The sequence below is a fragment of the Xenopus tropicalis genome, chromosome 6 (genome assembly GCF_000004195.4).
Source record: "Xenopus tropicalis strain Nigerian chromosome 6, UCB_Xtro_10.0, whole genome shotgun sequence".
Taxonomy (NCBI): Eukaryota; Metazoa; Chordata; class Amphibia; order Anura; family Pipidae; genus Xenopus; species Xenopus tropicalis.
In genome coordinates, this window is record NC_030682.2 from 19,632,573 (window position 1) to 19,650,332 (window position 17,760).

The window sequence follows — 17,760 nt, forward strand, 5'->3', positions numbered from 1 at the left end:
AATAAGGGTAAAGACACACTGAGCTACTAGTAGCAGCTACTTTTTTATGGCTACTAAGCTTCAATACTCCAATACAGAGAATTGCCTCTGCTAAAACACACGTAGAGACAATTATCAGTAGTGATGAGCGAATTTTTTTGCCAGGCATGGATTCGCAGCGAATTTCCGCATTTCGCCATCGGCGAAATTGAACTTCCGTGGAAATTTGCTGCGGAAAAATTTGATGCACGGAAATGTTTTTCGGCAACAAAAACATAGACGCGGGTGACAAAATCGACGCGGATTTGTTCGACAAATGCGTTTCACTAATTTTTTGCAGTTTCGCGAATTTTCTTGTCATTTCGCGAATTTTATGGTGAAGCGAAACGAGACGAGACGAGACGAGACACTAATTATCAGTAAATGATCAGCATTGTCTATTTTAGTAGACAAGTAGCTGCTACTAGTAGCTCTGTTTGTCTTCACCATAATTCTGTAGCAAAGGAAATTAACGAATAAAGCAGACCTATACATGGCTCATAGATATAATAGTGATATCATCGCCATAGTGACATTACTGATGCCACTCACTAGTGGGGCTCATTTGCTAACACTAGACACATTTTCAGTAAACCATGGCAGGTTTTCATTTGAAAATAAATGCTGCTTTTAAATTGTGTAGTGACCAGTTTGTATTTGGTCGTCTTGCGTTGCTTGCCTGTGGCAGTTACTGTGGGTCATTTAAGTAGACCCCAGACGCAATAGCGAAAGAAACTAGGGGGGTAAACGTGCACTCCTTAGTAATAATTTTAAAAGCACTGGTGTCCAGGGCCTGACTGTGCTCTGCACCACACCGTTGCTAGTTGCAAAAGCAGCTCCAGCAGACACAAAACAGCCCTATCCAGCTGCCACAGGGCAGATGGTTAATACAGGCCACTGCTGAAGCTTGCATCTAGAGCAGGGGTCCCCAACCTTTCTTACTCGTGAGCCACAGTCAAATTCAAAAAGACTTGGAGAGCAACACAATCACCATAAAAGTTCATGGAGGAGCCAAATAAGGGCTGTGATTGGCTATTAGGGGCCTCTATGCACCCTATCAGCTTACAGGGGGCTTTATTTGGTAGGAAATCTTGGTTTTATTCAACCAAATTTGCCCCCAAGTCAAAAATAACTCCCTGGTTTGGGGGCATTGAGAGCAACATCCAAGGGGTTGGTGAGCAACATGTTGCCCCCGAGCCACTGGTTGGGGATCACTGATCTAGAGGTACCCTCTACCTGGGGCATCTAAATGATGATCAAGTTAAGGTGGCCATACACGGGTCTATTCTAGCTGCCGATATCGGTCCGATTCAGCAGCTTATCCAGATCTTGATCAGGCAGGTTTAATTTTTCGTCAGATTGGGGACCACTTCGGCACGTTGATGCAGTCACCAAACCGACGGGCGCCAATATCTGCTGTTCTAATTTGGGTTAAATGACTGAATTAGCCCAAAGTCGCCCACTCGTAGGTAGGAATATCTGGAGAAGATCCATTTGCTTGGCAACCTCGTCAAGGGACAGATAAGAGGAAGGGACCACTATGTGCCTCCCCCTCCACGCTACTCATGAACACAGTGCTGCTGAGCATAGCTATCACTGAATGTATTGGGCGAGCCAAGGTCTTTGCATTCAGCAGACAATTCTTTTAACTGCAGGACAGGGTGCAATGTGAAAAACAACATGGCGGGTTTCTTTGCACTTCGCACCCTGCAGTTGATGTTAAGGTGAATATTACATTTAGCTGCAGAGCAGTGGGTGCAATATTTCAATACATAAGAAAAAATCACATTAATAAAAATGATAATCTTACTGTATAAGATAGAATGATAGATAAAAGAATATCACTAATAATTTATATTAATTATAATCAGTGTGTTTCCCATTGAGATAAAGGTTTCTTTACTTGCGGACCCAACGTGACTTTCCCTGCACTTATCTACTAAGTTGGTATTGTAAAGAGTCGTAACAGTTTGTAGGAGCCAAACGCCACTCCAGAGATATAACGATCCATCTCGCTGACGTCCCCCAGTAAGCATGTGGCACTAGGGGGTCACCAATATTCTTTTATTGCCTGACTGTCAGGGATTATGCCATTACCGGAGTGACAGAGTGTTCTACAGAGGATTCCTTTTAATTTTATTTTTCATGTGATCATGGAAGCTCATAGCCAATAAATTTGGTTCAATGCTGCCTCGCTATTAACTAATTCCGTGTAAATCCTCAGGGCAGCCCAGACGCAAACACTTCAAAGGCTTTTTTTACAGGATATTGAAAATGATACTCACCCAGGGACAGAGGTTTAAGCACTGATCTGCTACTGTTTTCTTTACGATTAGAGCTACAACACACTAAATGTCATTTAGTCAAACCACTGTGTTCCGAAGGATTTGTAGAACTGGCTGACTGTTTGCCTTTAATAAATTCCCCCAGCGCTGGCGAATACGGTACATTCTGTTATTTCCACAAAGACAAGAAGAGGCTGCCAAACAATATAACGACTTACGGCAGACTTTGAATAAACAAATCCTTGCATTTGCTGACTTTACTCTCAAATAAAAATCAACATCGGCATAGCAAAATGACTCCCTGCTTTGGTTTAGCAGTTGCCTACTAGTGATGAGCGAATCTGTCCCATTTTGCCCAAAAATTTGTGAATCTTTTGAAAAAAAAATTCAGTGAAAAATTTGTGAAACGGTGAAACTGTCGCACAGGAAAAAAAAATTGTCACTCGCGACTATTCTTTGGACGTGCGACTATTCTTTTGACGCCCGCGACTATTCTTGCGACAAATTTCTGATGTGCGACTATTCTTTTGACGCCCGCGACTATTCTTGCGACAATTTTTGGATGCGCTGAGAATTTTTCCGCGGCAAATTTTTTCACCTGTCTTGCGAAAAAATCCGCCAATGGTGAAACACGAAAATTTGCCGCAAATCTGTGCCTGGTGAAACATTTCGCCCATCACTATTGCCTACATGATGATTTTAGCCTTCGGGCTCTTTGGTTATTGCCATAATTCACTGGGGCTCATTTACAACCAAAGCCGCAACAGCGGCTGCACAAAACTGGAAGCAACTTGTTCCTTGCAAAAACACCATTCATTAAAGGTATGTGTTTCCAAAGACACTCAAAGTCCCCTATAGTTGCATTAGGCAACACTGCATCCTTCTGGTCTCCTTTTCTGAATTGTGACCACGTGCACCTATTAACGCAGGGAAACCCTTGAGTTACTATCACCTTCAAACTGATGGTAATTCTAAGGTTCCATCCAAGAACACCATTGCATCACACACTAAAGTCATAATAACACAGAGTGCCAGATATGACTCAACTCCAACTCATCAAAATGCCCACTGGGAATTATGTTGCTGCATCAGATGCAATTGTCTCAATCACTGGAATTATTGTTGCTGAATTATCGGTAAAAAAACACGGTGAATTGCACACTACTTGCCATTGTAAATGAGGCCTGCAGGCTTTACCATTATTGGATTGCTCAGCAGCAACTGGGCAACTGTTTTTTTCTACTCTGCTACAATGATTAGTACTTCAGGCCACATTAAACCCAATTTTGGAGCAATGACATAAAGCTATATTTTAGGATCGGTGTTGTCCAAGTGGAACAGGTCCCTATGCTACATATCTGGGGGCCTATATATAATAAAAGTGTGATGTTTTCCGGACAACTCATTGGAGGTCTTGACTAATAAGGGGGCCATGGAGGGCAGCATCCATTTGGACATTCTGGATCTAGGTCATAGGCAAGAAGGATGGGTTGAGATATGAAGCCAAGGAATCAAGCAAAGGCACTGATGGAAAACTGCTGAGATGTGCAAAATGTGGACCAGTAATAGCATTCTGCTGAAAGTGTCAGCTACAGAACATTGAGGTGACCTCAGAACCTTGTTAGACCTCCAAATGGTGAAGCATTTGGTGAAGCATCTGCTGAAACCAGTGGTGTGTTCCTCTCGTGTCACGGTGCCTTAAAGAGCATTACAAAGTGCTTGTTATTCCTTGTTATTAATTGTTCTGATATAAACAAAAGCATAAATGAAGCGTAAAATACTTGTGCTAGGTGTTTACTCATGTGTTTACTGCATCAGGCAGCAAGGCAAAAAAAAGTGTCTGGCCAGGGGTACATACTAGTCTTGACCCATTTGTTTTAAGCATTAATGCCAACCCCTTGAGTATAAACTTGCACCACCCTGTGAGTAAGACTCCTAGGGGTATATTTATCATGCTGTGTAAAAAGTGGAGCATGATGTTGCTCATAGCAGCCAATCAGATACTTTGCTTTGGTTTTCAAACTGTTGAAATCTAATTGGAGATTAGGACCTTGGAGTCCTTGTAGATAATAAACTTGGCTGTAGCAAGCAATGCTAGGCAGCAGCTGTAAGGGCAAACAAGGTTTTGAGCTGTATTAAATGGGGTATAGATTCACGGGAGGAGGGGGTTATCCTTCCCCTTTACAGAGCACTGGTAAGGCCCCATCTAGAATATGCTGTTCAGTTTTGGTCTCCAGTGCTCAAACGGGACATTATTGAGTTAGAGAGGGTCCAGAGAAGGGCAACTAAGCTGGTAAAGGGTATGGAAAGTCTCAGTTATGAAGAAAGACTGGCCCAGTTGGGTCTGTTTACACTGGAGAAGAGGCGCTTAAGAGGTGACATGATAACTATGTATAAATATATAAGGGGATCATATAATAACCTTTCTAATGCTTTATTTACCAGTAGGGCCTTCCAACGGACACGAGGGCACCCACTCCGTTTAGAAGAAGGGAGGTTCCATTTAAACATTCGGAAAGGATTTTTTACAGTGAGAGCTGTGAGGTTCTGGAATTCCCTCCCCGAATCAGTCGTGCTGGCTGATACATTATATAGCTTTAAGAAGGGGCTGGATGGATTCTTAGCAAGTGAGGGAATACACGGTTATGGCAGATAGCTCTTAGTACTAGTTGATCCAGGGACTGGTCCGATTGCCATCTTGGAGTCAGGAAGGAATTTTTTCCCCTCTGTGGCAAATTAGAGAGGCTTCAGATGGGGGTTTTTGCCTTCCTCTGGATCAACTAGCAGTTAGGCAGGTTATATATAGGCATTATGGTTGAACGTGATGGACGTATGTCTTTTTTCAACCCAACTTACTATGTTACTATGTAATTCCTGATTGGTTGCTCTGGGCAACATCACCGGAAATGCTTCATTCCACTTTTTACACAGCATGATAAATATACCCTCTAGTGTAAGAAGAACCCAGCAACATTTTTCCTAATCTTTATGACGTCTAATATGGTTCCCAATAAACGGGACCAATTAAAACTCCTTGGCAAAGAATTCTCTTGTACGTTGTTCATGAATATATCCAATTTAAGAGCAGTTTTCAAACATAATTTCCACCTCGCCAAACATTTGCAAGTGACACAACACATTTTCAGTGAAAAAAAAAACCTCTACCAAGTATTGGATTTTATGAGCTTTAAAAATAAGTCAAGGTTAGAACAGGTCCATAAAGTGAAACTTTCAAATGGCTTAAAGAAATATTAAAACCTGGAAGGACTTTTCTTGATTCTAATCGGATCACACATTACTAGCGTCTGAAGTCTGGCACTGAACAAATCCCCGAGCTTCAGATCTCTGAGGCTGACATCTACACAGAAAGAAACTCTTAAATGGAAAAAAGTAAAAGAAAGCACAAATTTGTACTAAAAGTGATCTTTTATTTCTTTTAGGAAAATGACCTGCAAGTTTTACTGGTAAATATTAAACAAATATTAATTCAATATGAAACCATAAAGCAACACGTGTAGTAATGTTTGAGAATTACCCTTTCAGCTGTCAGGGCACAATAGATTTTGTGAGACCACCATCAATTAGATTGGACTTCAGTAGATGACAGCCTGGCACAAAGTGGACCAGTAGAAGGAATTTTTGCATCTTGTAAGGGGATAGACAGTTTAAAATAAATATTATAAACAGCATCTCTTCTACTGTGGTCCAGTTTGTGCCAGGCTATCTACTGAAGTCCAAATGGTTATTGATGATCTAAAGGTCTAGGGCCTGCTCACCTAGACTGTCATAATGTGAACCTACTACCTATCTTCAGCTGGTTTTTTTTGGGTATCACAGAAGGCCATAGATTGGGCAACAATGATATAAACACACTTGTTAAAGCCGCACACCTGTCGTTGCTATACTCACTGCACTAGTGGTGCAAGCCTTCCGCAGGACTGGCAGGTCCTTATCCTCAATCGAACTGTTTCTGTAACGGAGCCGCACACACAAACATATGCAGTCTGGGAGCTTACCCCATTTATTATGGGATCAACGTTTCGGGGGGGATACACCCTCCCTTTGTCAGGCTCCTGACGAAGGGAGGGTGTATCCCCCCCGAAACGATGATCAAGGTGGTCATAATAAATGGGGTAAGCTCCCCGACTGCATATGTTTGTGTGTTCAACAATGAGATAAGACAGTAAGGCTCATTTAACAATGCTATGGACCCAGGTCTATTCTCCCTTTTTGGTTACCCACAGAAGAACCCTAACCCTGCCAACTGATGCGACTAAGCTCCAATGTAAAACACTTCATTCACACAACCCCATATAGCAAACCCACAGGACAGGAGGGTGGGACTACCTCTGATCCCACATTCCATCCTGACAAAGGGAGGGAGTGCCCTGCCCCCCGAAACGTTGATTTTTTTGTGGTACATTGGCATTATAAATGGGGTAAGCTCCCCAGCTGAAATTTTGCTTGAGTGCAGTCTCTATTTCTGTTTTGTCCCAGATTCCATACCCCATCCTTGGAAACTAGCACTACACAACTCCAACTCCCATGATGCCCAAACCCCTACTAATGTTGGTAACAGCTTGTATTAATTTCCTAGTCATGGGCCCTGTCCCTCTACCTGCTTCTCCAGGCCCACTCCATTGGGACCTCTTGACAGCCTTGTACCTGCCCATCTTCTACACATTTTTTATGTATTATTCTAAATTACTCGTTGCTGCTCAAAAATGTCATGTGTAATAGTGTTTTCTACCTTTGCTTAAGTAGCTGTCACTTCAGGGCTACAAACCAAAGGTATAGTTTGATAAATAACCCAAAAATCTACCTCATTTGGCTTGTGGGCATCTTGTCTCATTTCACTATCCTTAACACTGAACCTGAACCAGTACAGAACACCAACCTTTCTTCCTTGAATTGTCATAAAAGGCAGTTTTTATATGACTGCTGAGAGTCGGTGTTGCTGTGTGGTGGACCTGTAAGCAGTAAATCATCATCCAAGTGAGTCTAACCTTCAGTGGATCACTTCAGACCGGTAAATAAAAATCAATCACTCGCCAGCCACTCACAATAAATGTTCCTGGTATGTTTCTGCACAGACCGAAATGACATTCATCTCCAGCTGGTTTGTCCGTATAATCACCACTTGTTAAGAGAATGTAAAAATAGAAACCGCGTTTCGTGTGTGACAGGATTGTCAAGGATACGGGTCAGACACTTGCTCTTCATTTTAGTACTTTGCTATTTAATGGGGTAAAAGGGAAAAGCTTCTAGGGCCAAATTGCACCAAATGTAATAGGAAAATTGCACCTTAATGGTAAATAACACAATTTAAAACCATAGACCTCCCCGGTTGTCAGGGTTACCCACTGAATTATCTCATAGAAGCCTTTGTGCTATAGCAAACATTTTAGTGACTACTAAACTGGGGACACTGTGCAGCTGAAGCAAAATGTAATAATAAAGAAACACAACAACTGATGTATAGAACAAGCAATGCAGATAACAAATCCATAACACAGACTATGGTATGGGAAGGCGGCAAGTAGAACTAATTCAACAACAGGCAGAGGGTCAGGGCAGGTGGCAGACAAGCCAAGTCCTTGTAACAGGCCAAGGGTCACAAACAGGGAGTCAGCAAGGGGAAGGGCAAGGCAGGAGCAGGCTAACAGAAACTCAGGAAATTCTGGAGCAACAGAGCTTAATGACCCAGCAATAGGCTATAGGAAGAGGTCCAAAAGGGGGCAGAGGGTGAAGATGGTGATGTTAGGGATGGGGCGATGACACTTACGGGCATGTGGTGTCATCAGGGTTATGACATGTCAGTGATTGGCTTGATTTCGGTGTCAGTCAAGGTAGGGTCCTTTCCAGAACTGGACAGCTGGCAACCTTTCTTAAACAACCCATTAATTAGGCTATTTCCTCCAGCTTGATTCCAAACTTCTCTGGTGTATCTCATACAGGGGGAAATGTCTGCCGGTCCAAACCAAGACTGCCTCCTGTGGTTCAACACAGCGGAGAAGTGGTCAGTATAAACTAGGTCCCTGGTTCTAGGCCAAGAAATTCCCGACACTGGTATATGATTGATATTTACTTGGGGAGCTCAGGGATTGACCAAAAGAATAGAGAGCTAATTTGCCATGGGATTTATAGGTAACTATATTGGTAGACTGCAGTGGAAGAAACAGGGATGCCCTAAATAATTGTTTGTATTCAAGCAAATACTGAACAAGTTGGAACAGATATGTCTGTTTTCCATGTTTCCATATTCATTTGTGAGCACAATAAACAACCACCACCTCTTGGGCTTATGCCTGTGTGCCATTCTCTTCAATGTTTCCAGTTTGCCCTTCTCTTTCATTTGCTTGTTTGATTCTTCCCCCCTTTTTCCAATGTGCATTTCTCTCATCCGTAGCCCTCTCCCCCCATATGATATTCTCTTTTCCATTCCCCCATCTCTCATACCATTTCTTATCATGCCTGCACATCACGTGCAATTTTCTCCTGCTTTGACCTCTCTGTGTTATTTGTATTTTTCTCTCAATCCCATACCTTCAATTCTCCATTTTCTCCAAACTCCAGTCTGTCCTCATTGACCCTTTTTAAATCTTGCACAAGTCTCTTCTACGTCTCAATACCCCTGCTTTTTTTTTTTTCTCACTGGATAATAAATAAGTTATCAATACCTTAGAACCCAACGACTTTGCCATTGAAATCTGCCATTCGTGTAAATTGTAACATTTTGATATATTTGGGTAATGTAACAAAGGAGCAACATCTGCACAAAGTCTAGTAATGCATAGCAACCTATCTGTAAGTCACCTTTACTGGATCATTATTGACTACAAGCATCTGATTGGTTGCTATAGGTTGGTGGTGGCTATCAGGGATTTTCTTGCTAGAACCTTAATTAATTATTTAGCAGGATAGAATCTGAGTCGATTTTGTGGGCCTTCAATAGGTAATTGCTGTAATAAGGATTGGTAGGGGAGCCGGTGGGTTTGTGACTCGGGATTGTGTGCATTCAGTAAGCATTACAGAACTAGAACGGGGTCACTTGACAAGAAATGCTAGCGAGTGTGTCGCTGATAATCTATTAGCTTGTCTCTGAGTGTTTCAGCAAAGCCTTTTCACATAGAAGCTCCTTCTTCTTAAATATTACTGTTGATTATCTCTCTTACTCCGAGAGAGCCAGTTTTTTACAGTATGCTTCATTTATTTTGATGCACAGAGCAAAGGGCAGCATTACATGGTTTACACTAATTAGCCTACTGTATGGAGTGGCTGGATACTTCATGCCAGTTCTGAAATCAATACACTAACAGTGGCTGAAACTTAGGCTCCTAATGACTCTCTGCAGCATTTAATGATGAAGCCTATATTTCTAACGCTTGGTTAGGCAATTTAGTCTCTATAAACTCCAGGCTTTAAAATCAACTGCATTCCTGTGGTTATACATACATATTTAACCATTCACCAGAGATTCCCCTCTGTCTTTGGGCCATCAACATAGTGTATAAAGTTGGGACGGGTGATTAAACTATAATTCCCAACACTCAAGGGCTGTCTGGAGGGTCTCATTATATACATTACACACTGCATACCTTCCAGTTATCCATGTTTTTGGCTGACAATGCCAATTCATGGACACCTATTGGTTAACATCTATTAAGTGTCATTTTACTTTGCCATATATAGTGAATGCTATGAGCCTATACCAGTACAGAGGCTATAATGTTATCCCATACCAGTAGCCTGGTGCCGGATAAGGCACGCTAAAGATACTTCAGCACCAGTTCAGGTGTATGGGCTGACCTTACCATGGAGAACACACTGTGCTTGGCATTAACTTTACTTATTTACCCCCCACTGTCACCAAAGCCCTGACCTTGACTTGGACTTGCTTCCTCCTTAGTGCTTTGGCCACCTTGCCTTGGGCCTTGCCTGTTTCCAGTACAAGCAGTGCAAGTCTTGCCAGCCCTACCTACAGCGAGAGCCAACATTGCCTGTTACCTGGCTCATCAGTCCTGTGCCTTAATAAAGATCAAAGTCTGTCTTGCCATTACCGATGGGATCGGTTATCCGGAAACTCGTTATCCAGAAAGTTCCGAATTACGGGAAGGCCATCTCCCATTGTCTCCATTATAAGAAAATATTTCTAATTTTTAAAAATGATTCCCTTTTTCTCTGTAATAATAAAATAATACCTTTTACTTGATCCCAGCTAAGATACAATTAATCCTTATTGGGGGCAGAACAGCCCTATTGGGTTTATTTAATGGTTAAATGATTCCCTTTTCTCTGTAATAATAAAACAGTACCTGTACTTGATCCCAACTAAGATATAATTACCCCTTATTGGGGCAGAACAGCCCTATTGGGTTTATTTAATGGTTAAATGATTCCCTTTTCTCTGTAATAATAAAACAGTACCTGTACTTGATCCCAACTAAGATATAATTACCCCTTATTGGGGGCAGAACAGTCCTATTGGGTTTATTTAATGGTTAAATGATTCCCTTTTCTCTGTAATAATAAAACAGTACCTGTACTTGATCCCAACTAAGATATAATTACCCCTTATTGGGGGCAGAACAGCCCTATTGGGTTTATTTAATGGTTAAATGATTCCCTTTTCTCTGTAATAATAAAACAGTACCTGTACTTGATCCCAACTAAGATATAATTGCCCCTTATTGGGGGCAGAACAGCCCTATTGGGTTTATTTAATGGTTAAATAATTCCCTTTTCTCTGTAATAATAAAACAGTACCTGTACTTGATCCCAACTAAGATATAATTACCCCTTATTGGGGGCAGAACAGCCCTATTGGGTTTATTTAATGGTTAAATGATTCCCTTTTCTCTGTAATAATAAAACAGTACCTGTACTTGATCCCAACTAAGATAAAATTAATCCTTATTGGATGCAGAACACTCCTATTGGGTTCATTTATTGTTTAAATTATTTTTTAGCAGAGATCCAAATTACAGAAAGATCCCTAATCCGGAAAACCCCAGGTCCCGAGCATTCTGGATAATGGGTCCCTTACCTGTACCTGCTCCCTCCTCAATCACCCCTAAATTATTTTGGTGCCCATTGGCCCTTTCAGCAACATCAGGCCCAGCTGAAGGCCGCCAACCTTGGCAATAAGCATGCTATACTAAACAACTACTATTCATTTTACTTATTCTACAGACCTACCCCAAGGAGATACCAATCTTTAATAACTGTCCCCCCATTTGGATGATAAAAAAGAAATATCTTGCTTGCCTCCAAGACTTCAATGTCCAGGTTTTAATTAAGTAATAGGTAATATCCCACCATATATTTACCATACCATTTTAATAGCGTAGTGACCTTATGACAATTTACTGAGATATAGTTTACTACATATATTCACTATCAACTATTTAATAAAATGATTTTAGAAAATAAAACAGAAACAACTGTTAAATTAAGTGCAAAACCAATCCGCTATCCCCATAGAAAAATCCAACCCACTTATTCTATGTTATCTACCTTTAAAATACAAAAAAAAAAAGTGCTCATCATTTGGAAATGTTTTAAATAGACGCCATCAAGCTCTTTGTTGAGAACCTACTAATTAATCACATTAATGTAATAATCATTCCTTCTTCTCTCTGTGTTTTCGTTTCTAAATGCCTGTGTCCAAGGACATGTAATAGAACAGGCAATCCTAAAACGCATGCAAGAATGGGGGCCATGCTTGGCTGCCAAATTATTTCAGCGACAGAAATCTATGTCGACCAAACAGATTCTCATCGTTTTCAGATCTCCTGTAGAATGAAAAGGGATGAGCTTATTTTTGTGGCTGTATTATGGAGAAATCTACCCGTGCCGACCAGGCCATTGCTGCTTGTAATTACAAATGATACCAGTAAATTATAGTTGCTGGGGACATAATATAGTATATACTTGGTGTCATTTATCAACCTTGCTGCAAGGTTACTCTACAATGAGATTTTTTTCCCCCATCTAAATGACATTAAAATGCCTGGCACTATAACCTTGCTTAGCTTAAGGCTGAAACATGACCAGAAATGTTCTCAAAGGTTTTTGAAGATTGCGCCATTTTTGAAGATATCAGATTCAAAAATATGGAGCAAAACCAAAACTCTGATCTCATACGATCCACACTCGGTATTGCATTATATACATAAATAAGATCAATAGAAACTTCCGAGGAGCTTGCAGTTTGCCATCGAGCATCCCGCTCCTTCATCCCGATGCCCATATCCATCTCACTGTCATTGCAATACAAGGATGCTAAACGGCAGCCTTTTAAACACCAGATTTTACTCTGATATTGTTCTGTTTTTTACCAGATTAAATTCATCTTTATCCTTAGATTTATACCGGCAGTTTATAGCTCCTGAAAATGACTGTCTCAGCTCTGGAAAGTAATTCCACCCTGTCATATTTGTCTTTGGAAATTGTAACAAATTATGGTGATTTATAACATCAAATGCAAGTCCTCCATTTTTCCCCTGAAGGGAATGTCGCTGATGGCAAGATTCTAGGCCATCCATTTATTCTATGTGGAGGGTGACAGTGAAAAACATGCTTCATCTCTACAGCATACAGAACGACACTCTCTTTCCCTTTGAGGAGAGGCTGTCAACATAACTCAAGCTGTCAAGTTACCTTTACAAAGGGACTGGATGCATCTAAAGCTCTGCTGCCTCCATGCTTGCTAATGAGCTGTGACTGGCTGGTCTATGGATGGCTTCACTGTGCCTTCCTGCCTTCCACCCCTTCTGGTGCCTTTGCAGTCAATATACCGTATGCTACAATATCATCAGTCAGGCTGTACGGACGGGTCAGAGTGGACAGTTTAGATAAAATCTCAGCTCCATTAACTCTCGATTAAAAAAAAAAAAAAAAAAAGCAGTTTTCTGCAAAGCTCTTCAGATTCTATAATCTATGATGAAATCTAGGTTATGTGTTGCTAACAATTAGATTAAAGGAGAAGGAAAGGCTAATAAAGAGTTAATCTCAAGCTGCAGCCATCCCTTCAGTTGTCTCAATAGTGCCCTTAAGTCTCCCCATATTTCTCCTGTTCACATGATCAGAAGCCTCATAGGAAAAAAAAACGCTGAGCTGTGTAAAGAAAGTTCCCATAATGCCTCACTCCTGCACCGAGACTGAGACCAAGTGAACCTGCTCAGTTGGTAAGACTATGGGGCACATTTACTAACCCACAAATCCGAATTGGAAAAATTCCAATAGGAAAACGAACATTTTGCGATTTTTTTATATTTTTTGCAATTTTTTGGTCGCCGTTACGATTTTTCGGAAATTGTAGCGACTTTTTCGTAACCATTACGACTTGCGCGAAAAGTCGCAACTTTTTCGTAAGCGTTACGACTTGCGCGAAAAGTCGCAATTTTTTCGTATTGACGCCTCCCATAGGGCTCAATGGCACTCTGCAGCTCCAACCCGGCCCAAGGAAAGTCTCCCATAGGGCTCAATGGCACTCTGCAGCTCCAACCCGGCCCAAGGAAAGTCTCCCATAGGGCTCAATGGCACTCTGCAGCTCCAACCTGGCCCAAGGAAAGTCTCCCATAGGGCTCAATGGCACTCTGCAGCTCCAACCCGGCCCAAGGAAAGTCTCCCATAGGGCTCAATGGCACTCTGCAGCTCCAACCCGGCCCAAGGAAAGTCTCCCATAGGGCTCAATGACACTCTGCAGCTCCAACCTGGCCCAAGGAAAGTCTCCCATAGGGCTCAATGGCACTCTGCAGCTCCAACCCGGCCCAAGGAAAGTCTCCCATAGGGCTCAATGGCACTCTGCAGCTCCAACCCGGCCCAAGGAAAGTCTCCCATAGGGCTCAATGGCACTCTGCAGCTCCAACCCGGCCCAAGGAAAGTCTCCCATAGGGCTCAATGGCACTCTGCAGCTCCAACCTGGCCCAAGGAAAGCCTCCCATAGGGCTCAATGGCACTCTGCAGCTCCAACCCGGCCCAAGGAAAGTCTCCCATAGGGCTCAATGGCACTCTGCAGCTCCAACCCGGCCCAAGGAAAGTCTCCCATAGGGCTCAATGGCACTCTGCAGCTCCAACCCGGCCCAAGGAAAGTCTCCCATAGGGCTCAATGGCACTCTGCAGCTCCAACCCGGCCCAAGGAAAGCCTCCCATAGGGCTCAATGGCACTCTGCAGCTCCAACCCGGCCCAAGGAAAGTCTCCCATAGGGCTCAATGGCACTCTGCAGCTCCAACCCGGCCCAAGGAAAGTCTCCCATAGGGCTCAATGGCACTCTGCAGCTCCAACCCGGCCCAAGGAAAGTCTCCCATAGGGCTCAATGGCACTCTGCAGCTCCAACCCGGCCCAAGGAAAGTCTCCCATAGGGCTCAATGGCACTCTGCAGCTCCAACCCAGCCCAAGGAAAGTCTCCCATAGGGCTCAATGGCACTCTGCAGCTCCAACCTGGCCCAAGGAAAGCCTCCCATAGGGCTCAATGGCACTCTGCAGCTCCAACCTGGCCCAAGGAAAGTCTCCCATAGGGCTCAATGGCACTCTGCAGCTCCAACCCGGCCCAAGGAAAGCCTCCCATAGGGCTCAATGGCACTCTGCAGCTCCAACCTGGCCCAAGGAAAGTCTCCCATAGGGCTCAATGGCACTCTGCAGCTCCAACCCGGCCCAAGGAAAGTCTCCCATAGGGCTCAATGGCACTCTGCAGCTCCAACCCGGCCCAAGGAAAGTCTCCCATAGGGCTCAATGGCACTCTGCAGCTCCAACCCGGCCCAAGAAAAGTCACCATACCGAAGCTTGAATGAATTCGAAACTTTCGTACTCGGCGCGAAAGCTGCGAAAAAGTTGCGACAATTCGCGCAAATCGTAACGCTACGAAAAAGTGGCGACATTTTGCGAAACATTCGGAATGGCTACGAAAAAGTAGCGAAAATTTTGTGAAAAATCGCAAAATACCGATCATTACGAAAAAAAACGCATTCGGACGCCGTCGGAACATTCGTGTGTAAGTAAATGTGCCCCTATGAGTCAGCTTCCTGCTGATTGGCTCAGATCCACATTCCTAAAGGGGGGGGAGAGTAAGTTCTTAGCATTCTTAAGTGAGGGGGGAGCAAGAGAGAGGAAAGAGCTGCGTGTCTGTGGCACATGAATCACAGACACAAGAAATCTTTTGACAGTCAGTGCAGCATTTCTGTGAGTGCTTATGGCTGTATTTACACAGACCTTTCCGATAAAGCTTACTGAGTTTTTACCTTTCCTTCTCCTTTAAAGAGCCCCACACAACACAGAAACCCCTAAAATACCTATCACTGTAATCTGTTCCTTCAACAATTATGAATAAATACCATTTTATATGCTGAAATCCAGCTGCAAAACAGTTCTTCTCTTTCTGTATCATTTTAAATCCTGGCAGGGGAGGAGGGACTAAAACATTGATGTTACAAATTGCAACAACTTCTCCACAGCTTACAGACAGCATGCAGGAACTACATAACCCACAACTATACTTTGTATATTGCAAAGTTGCTTGAAATTGTGTTTACTTTTTAAAGTTGTGTTTGGGTAGAGTCCCCCTTTAAAATATCTGGCTCAGTCACTATTCTTTGAACTAATGTTGAAAAGGAGGTATATTGCCTTCAAACCTTCATTAATTGGACCTGGGAATTCCAGCTTCACTATAACCGAACAGGCAGTAGCCTTGCTATGATAGCTGCAGGGTTTAGTTTTTGGTTCTCGGGGAGGGATATGTAATAAAAGGCATTAAGTTTGCCCAGGAGTATAGCAACCAATTAAATATTTGCTTTTAAACAGGTGACCGGTAAATGTTGCCTGTTGATTGGTTGCTATTGGTTACTGCTCCTAGACAAACTGAATGCCATTTATTACGTAACCCTAATGCTTCAGATTTTTTTATGGCTCTTATTTTGCCAGCCTGGCCCTCGAACATGGCTGAATGAGAAATAGTTGGTCCACTACATGTAATAAGTTGGACAACACTGTTTTAGCCCATTCCCATGAAGCTCTAGCAAAACACTTGATCTGTTCCTATAGGAGTAGGCCAGATTTACAGGTATGGGATCCATTATCTGGAAACCCATTATCCAGAAAGCTCTGAATTACGGAAAGCATGTCTCCCATAGACTTCATTTTAATCAAATAATTCAGATTTTTAAAATTGATTTCATTTTTCTCTGTAATAATACAACAGTACCTGTACTTGATCCCAACTAAGATACAATTACCCCTTATTGGGGGCAGAACAGTCCTATTGGGTTTATTTAATGGTTAAATTATTCCCTTTTCTCTGTAATAATAAAACAGTACCTGTACTTGATCCCAACTAAGATATAATTACCCCTTATTGGGGGCAGAACAGCCCTATTGGGTTTATTTAATGGTTAAATGATTCCTTTTCTCTGTAATAATAAAACAGTACCTGTACTTGATCCCAACTAAGATATAATTACCCCTTATTGGGGGCAGAACATCCCTATTGGGTTTATTTAATGGTTAAATGATTCCCTTTTCTCTGTAATAATAAAACAGTACCTGTACTTGATCCCAACTAAGATATAATTACCCCTTATTGGGGGCAGAACAGCCCTATTGGGTTTATTTAATGGTTAAATGATTCCTTTTCTCTGTAATAATAAAACAGTACCTGTACTTGATCCCAACTAAGATATAATTACCCCTTATTGGGGGCAGAACAGCCCTATTGGGTTTATTTAATGGTTAAATGATTCCTTTTCTCTGTAATAATAAAACAGTACCTGTACTTGATCCCAACTAAGATATAATTAATGCTTATTGGGTGCAAAAATGATCCTATTGGGTTTAATTATTGTTTTACTAATTTTTTAGTAGACTTATGGTATGGAGATGCAAATTACGGAAAGACCCCTTATCCGGAATACCCTTGGTCCCGAGCATTCTGGATAATGGGTCCTATACCTGTATTTTATTTCCTATGTAAATCATAGAGGGGATGTGTACACTTACAACGAATGCCACTGTGTATATTTATGGCACTATACAAATAACTTGATGTGTGTCAAGTGTAAACAGAAACATAAATTATTTTTACAAATTAAGCAGAAATGCTGATAAATGCACAATTCAACCAAAATTCTCCCATCATTTCCCGGCGTATTGCAGCTTTTACGAAGGACAAAGGCTGTGAGAGGTCAGACCTGAACGAAAACATTCATCTGTTCTCTGACAAACCGTGTGACCTTGCAGCGGCTGTCGCTGGCAGGAATTGTAATGCGGAGTGTAATGCTGGGTCATTAAGTGGCAGATTAGAATTAGGATCTACCAAAACAGTCGTCACGACAAATAAACAAGCTAAGAGAAGCGTAACATTGAGATGCACTTGTATTATGCTGGGGCTTGGATTTCATAATGGATCATTTTTACATATCTATATTGCCCTGAGTAAGTATCCCCCCCCCCCCATAGATTATT

At 42.1% G+C, this 17,760-nt stretch overlaps 1 protein-coding gene across 1 annotated transcript in view; it reads right to left on the reverse strand.

The window, feature by feature from the left end:
• adarb2 (adenosine deaminase, RNA-specific, B2 (inactive)) overlaps positions 1–17,760 on the reverse strand; it is a 401,728-nt gene that overhangs the window by 200,332 nt on the left and 183,636 nt on the right. The window lies entirely within an intron of this gene.